Raw genomic sequence first — 7,012 nt, 5'->3', positions numbered from 1 at the left:
TCAGTGTTTACAATTATAATGTTGTCTCAGAGGTAAACAGACCAATCAATGTCAGGTCAGATTGCAGTAACATGGAGGACCAGATCTCTGTGTTTCCTGGATGTTAAACTTGTGGTGTTTCTAGGTCCTGTGCCATCTCTGGCACTTGTTCAAAATATAAAATTCCAGATTCACTCCACATCACTGCATCTGAATCTAAGAGGGTTAATTTGACCAGATGATTCTTATATATGTTAAAGGCCAAACATCACTCTATTAAAAAGCCAAAAAAAATGTTGTTTATCAATGTTAAATGCTTGCTTGTTTGTGATTACTGTCTTTAGCAATTATTTTTTTATGTTTTTAATTTTTTCATTTATATTCCACAAACTATAATTAAGCTTTTATTTCTGCATGATCCTTTTTTAGATATTCCTTGGGATAGCTGAGCTGTAGGCTGTTTTATGAAAAACCAAATAGAGATGCATTTCTGAAGTGTTTAAAAGTAGGTACTAATAATACTTATGTGGATTTAACCTCTGCAGTTCAGTCCTTTATTTTCACTGTGCTCTTATGTTGACTGGCTGTCATCTAAAATCAGCACTGCAAACCACAGCAGGACCATTCCTGTGTGGATTCTGAATGTGGGCTGCACCATCATCTCTCTGCATCATTCTCCTGTTGACAGGTTTTCCCATGTGCTTTAAACCTGAAACCACATAAGTCTTACAACCTCAATCTGATGAGCATGCCCTTTAAAAGCTAAGCTAAAGGTGTTTTCCCTGTCTCCATACAACAATATGAGGAAATGCAGGACCTTCAAAATAACATTTATGACACTCTTGTCTTAATTTATTTTCTTTCTTTTTTTTATGGCAGCAAAATAAGCATGCACAATAGAAAAACAAAGTTAAAAATAAGACATATTCTGTTCAGGACAATCTAACTTAAATATTAATGATCTAAAATATGGCTTAAAGTCCTGAAAATATTTTTCTGAGACAGTAATAATTTTAATATCCTGCTTTAAGTTATATTTATAGGTAATTTTAGAAAATTGAACATTTACAGAGAATATGCTTAAGGTCAAACTAATTCAGGATGAGAAGATGGATAGATACACAAAGTATGTATTTAGCCATAATTTGTTGTAATATGTACTTTCATAAAAAATCATAATTTAATAAGGGTTTTAGAAGTGCAGCAGTAAACGATCACCCCATTCTAAATGTCAACAAGGTGTCCTGTAGCAGTACTTTCCATATTATGCCCAATAAAAGATTAGTATTTTTTGTTTCTCTAATCATTCAGTTTTTCAAATATATATATATATATATATATATATATATTAATTGTAGATGGACACAACACCTTTATTTATTTATTTCTATATGGTGCTGAGGATGAAATGCAGTGCCCCACATGTGCAAGGCAAGTGCTCTATCACTGAGCTATAACCCCAGCCCAGTTATTCAGTTTTTAAATATCATTTATCACATTCTTCACAGATGGATATTTTTTAATAGAATAATACTCAATTGATGTAAAAGAAACACACGATCAACAAGGCCATGCTTAAATTATTGTTAGATTATACAGTCATAAAATTAATTTGTCATATTGCTGACAGTTTCTAAAGGTCTACTCTCAATTTCTGTACTTCATTTTGAACCATGAAAAATAAAGTTCCCAATCTCTACTTTGAGTAGCACTGCTGATATTATATTTAAGCACCGATTTTTTTTTTAAAAAAATATTTTTTTAGTTGTAGTTGGACACAATATCTTTATTTATCTTTGTGTGGTGCTGAGGATCAAACTCGGTGCCTCACACGTGTGTGCTAGGTGGGCACTCTACCACTGAGCTATATCCCCAGACCTTCTTTTCTTTTTAACATTTATTTTTAGTTGTAGTTGGTTGGACACAATACCTTTATTTTATTTATTTTTATGTGGTGCTGAAGATCAAACCTAGTGCCTCATACGTGCTAGGTGAGTGCTCTACCACTGACCCACATTCCCAGCCCCTAAGCACCAATTTTTTAATATTTATACCATCATACTTTGTTAGACCTATGAAGAAGATAAGGAATTTTGTCTTAGATTTTTTTTTTAAAGATTAGACTATTGAAATAGGTGAGAATGAAGAGAAAATGTTCTTGCTCAGGAACTTGGAAGATCTAAAAGCAAAGCTAATAATTTAATAAATGGAGTAGGGAAGCCAATGGTCAAGAGGAAATGAATATTATTTTGTTTACATGGTACATTTAGAAAAATAAAGTGGTGCTATTTATAATTTTTAAAGTGCTAGTAAGAATAGATGAATTGCACAACTTGTTTCTTGATGTACAATGTGTATAGGTTAGCAGCAAAGCTTTATGAAATTGTGATCCAATTTGATTCCACTCCAGAAAACCATTCTTACTACTGTGTATGACCTTATCCTTCATTTCCCTTTTTCCTTTCTTCCACTTCCATTGCTTCATCAGCTCCCAGTGAGATGGCTAACTAATGGTGCTTCAAATCTAAAATAATATACACTTTATCAGTGGACCACCCAATAGTGCCTGGCACATAGTAAGTGTTCAATAAATATTGGTTGCATGATCAAAGGAATATATGTTCTCTAGTGTGTGCCACAATGCCATGTTTTCTCTCGAATTCATGGTTTTGAATATGGGTTTCTCTTTTGTATTCATTGTTTATTTCTAAAATGCCTGAAGATAAGCTCCATCTACATAGCAAAATTTCTCTGCATTGTCTTCCAAAATACCCAGGTCTCTTTAACTGTACTATAAACCTGGATATGTTTTTCATTTGTATTTATTTGCATACACACACACACACACACACACACATATATATATATATATATATATATATATATATATATATATATATACACACACACACACACACACACACACATTCCACAACAGACTAAATGATCTTGAAAATAGAAATCACATCATTATTCCAATCATCATCTTTTGTGTTTACTACAGTGCCTGCAAATCCTAGCCAAACAATTAAATGCATTTTATGGATGAACAAGTGAATTTCTCAATGAGATCAAGAAAAATTGCAAAATGGTCTTAGCTCCACATATAATTTTTATATTTTCCTTCTCTGTTTTGTGTAATTTCTTGCTCATAAAATCTAATAGTCATTGGGCTGGGAATGTGGCTCAGTGGTAGAATGCTTGCCTTGCATGTGTGAGGCACTGGGTTCTATTCTCAGCACTGCATATAAATAATTGAATAAAAGTCCATCTACAACTAAAAGAAATACTTAAAAATCTAATAACTTTCATTTTAATTGATAACAAGTATACTAGAATCATCTACCTCAATTCTTTTGTTGTGTTGTCATTTATTTGATTGCTTGCTTGTTCAGAAACAAGGAAGAACTTAACCAGATATACAAGATATACTTCATTAATATTCTACAATAACATAGTCCTCTCTTTTAGAAATAATTATGGAGGCTACACTCTCTACTTTGATGTTTTCTATGTTCTGGGATGCTCTTCTAAATACAAAATATTTCTTGCCTTAGCACTGACCTTAATTTTGTCAGAAGAAGTTTATAATTGAGGGCACATTCTACTGATCCCTAATCTGTGTCAAGGTTATTCCCCTTAGGTTAATTGCTCAGTACTTAACTCTTGCATTTGACCCTCCTTCAAGAGCATATTCAAAAGCACTCAAACTTTACTGAAGTAGTGGATTGTATCATTTCATAACTTTCTACCAGCTAGATAGTAAAGCAATTCACAAGAAAATCTAATCTCTTCCCAACATTATCTCATTCTTTGCGACATCACCAGATAAAGTTCCGTTGAAGATCCTTAATGTCACACTCTTTGTGGCAGTTTCAATAATTTATAGTCCTGATTCCTAGAATCCTATTTTATCTTCTGTTGAATAAATAGAAGATTAATAGATTCACAGTCCTCTGATTTACTCTGAATATTTGATTATAAAATTTACGGGATATACCCTTTATTTTATACTTAATTGCTGGGCAAACTGTATCACCAAGTCACACATTTGGAGTTCTCAGTTCAAGTTTTCCTCAACTCATTCTTCAAAATTAATGTTGAAGAAAATCTATTCTGATAGATGGCTGGCCTACAAAATACAAAAATATCAGTTAACAATAGTTCTTAACATTCATTTAATAATGTGCCTATTCATCAAATGCTTTCTGAGGATTTACTCTGGAATAGGTCCAGGTTTTTGCCTGGGGACTCAATGAGAAAAAGACAATCAAGTTTCCTACCTGAAGCCTTATATTCTGGTAGGTAAAGATCAATAATAAGGAGGTAAAGACAGTACAAACAAGATAATCTCTTTTCATCATCTATGTTGTCTAGTAAATACAGGCAGATGTGATAAAGACTGGATATTTTCTTTACATAGGGTTTTTATAGAAGGCCTTAGAGATGAAAAGAACCTGATACAGACAAAGAAAAAAATGAGTAGAGGAAATAAATGCAAAAGTTGTAGGGAGGGGATGCCATTAGCACATTCAAGGAACCTCAAAATGGCCAGTGTAGCTGGGGTGTAGTAAGTAAGTAGGGGTTGTAACAAAAAGAGCATATGTGCTGATGCCTAGAATTTGGAAAGATCCAGACTACATAGGGATTTACATTGTAAAGGGAAGCCATGGGATGGTTTTAAGCAAGGAGATGATACAGTTGGATTTATGTTTTTAAAAATGTTCATACTATTGAAACAAGAATGTATTTTAAGGTGTGGAAGGAGGAATCTCAGAGATAGGACATTGTGGCACGAGTCCAGGAATAAGATGGTCACCTAAACTAGGAAAGTATTAGTCAAATTTGATATAAATGCTGGAAATAGAATAGACAGCATTTGTAGATGGATTGATTTATTAGGTGAATAAAACATAAGCTTAAAAAAAGACTGCTACATTTTTGACTTGAAGAATCAGTTAAACAATCATGTCTCTTGCTGACATATATAGTTTGGGGGAGTGTAGAGGATATCTGCTATTTTCTCATTCAGCTTCCATTTCCACTTCTAAATATAGCATCCTGATATTTCATTGGGAATTTTCGCTCTACATGCTTCATCATATTGTGTGTTTTTTTTTTTTGGATGGGGGGGAGGGGTACTACCACCAATTAATTCCCAGATCAGTGCAAGCCTAGCATTTGCAAACTTTTCATCAAAGTGACTCACTTAGTTATAAGTTGGCTTGTTCATATGTAACCTTGAAAGTTTAGGTTGAACTACTGGGGATGTCCTTCACCTCTTTTTTTAAATTGATTCCCAAGAATTTTGCTTATTTATATTTTGAGGCTATTGTGAATGGAGTAGTTTTCCTAATTTCTCTTTTCAAGGGTTCATCACTGATGTATAGAAATGCATTTGATTTATGGGTGTTGATTTTATATTCTGTTACTTTGCTGAATTCATTTGTTATTTCTAGAAGTTTACTTGTGAGTTTTTTGAATCACATAGTGGGCAAATAGTGATAGTTTGAGTTCTTCTTTTCCTATTCTTATCCCTTTAATTTCTTTTGCCCAATTGCTCTGGCTAGAGTTTCAAGAACTATGTTGAATATAAATGGCGAGAGAGGGCATTCCTGTCTTGTTCAAGTTCTTAAAGGGAATGCCTCCAATTTTTCTCTATTTAGAGTAATTTTGGCCTTGGGCTTAGCATAGATAGCTTTTACAATGTTGAGATATGTTCCTACTATCCCTAGTTTTTCTAGTGTTCTAACCATGGAAGGGTGTTCCATTTTACCAAATGCTTTTTCTGCATCTATTGAGATGATCATATGATTTTTATCTTTAAATCCACCAATGTGATGAATTACGTTTATTGATTTCTGTATGTTGAACCAACCTTGCATCACTGTAATGAACTCCACTTGATCATGGTACACTACTAATATGTTTTTGTATGCAATTTGGCAGAATTTTATTGAGAAGTTCTGCATCTATAGTCATCAGGGATACTGGTCTTAAGTTTTCTTTCCTTGATATGTCTTTGTCTGGCTTAGGTATCAGGGGAAAGACCTATACAATGAAAACTACAGAACACTAAAGAAAGACATTGAAGAAGACCTTAGAAGATGGAAAGATCTCTCATGTTCTTAGATAGGAAGAATTAATATTGTCAAAATGGCCATACTACCAAAAGCATTATATAGATTTAATGCAATTCCAATTAAAATCCCAACAACATTCCTCATAGAAATACAAAAAGGAATCATGAAATTCATTTGGAAAAATAAGAGACCCAAAATAGTTAAAGCAATCCTCAGCAAGAAGAGTGAAGCAGGAGGCATTACAATACCAGAATTTAAACTATACTGCAGAGCAATAGTAACAAAAACTGCATGGTATTGGCACCAAAATACACATGTAGACCAATGATATAGAATAGAAGACACAGGGACAAACCCATATAAATATAGTTTTCCCATACTAGACAAAGGTGCCAAAAACAAACATTGGCAAAAGATAGCCTCTTCAACAAATGGTGATAGGAAAACTGGAAATCCATATGCAGCAAAATGAAATTAAACCCCTATCTCTCACCATGCACAAAGCTCAACTCAAAGTGGATCAAGGGCTTAGGACCAGAGACCCTATACGTAATAGAAGAAAAAGTAGACCCAAATATTCTTCATGTCAGATTAGGTCCTGACTTCCTAAACCAGACTCCTAAAGTGCAAGAAATAAAATCAATAATTAATAAATGGTATAGATTCAAACTAAAAAGTTTCTTCTCAGCAAAGTAAATAATCAATAACATTAAGAGAATACTCACAAAGTGGGAGAGTATCTTGACGACATGTACATCAGATAGAGCACTAATCTGCAGGATATGTAAAGAACTCAAAAAACTTAACACCAAAATAACAAATAACCCAATCAATAAATGGGCTAAGAACTGAACAAACATTTCTCAGAAGAAGATATACAATTGATCAACAAATATATAAAAATAAAGTTCAACTTCTCTAGTAATTAGATAAATGCAAATCAAAACTAC

The sequence above is a fragment of the Urocitellus parryii genome, chromosome X (assembly GCF_045843805.1).
Source record: "Urocitellus parryii isolate mUroPar1 chromosome X, mUroPar1.hap1, whole genome shotgun sequence".
Lineage (NCBI taxonomy): Eukaryota > Metazoa > Chordata > Mammalia > Rodentia > Sciuridae > Urocitellus > Urocitellus parryii.
This window is presented reverse-complemented; position numbering follows the sequence as displayed.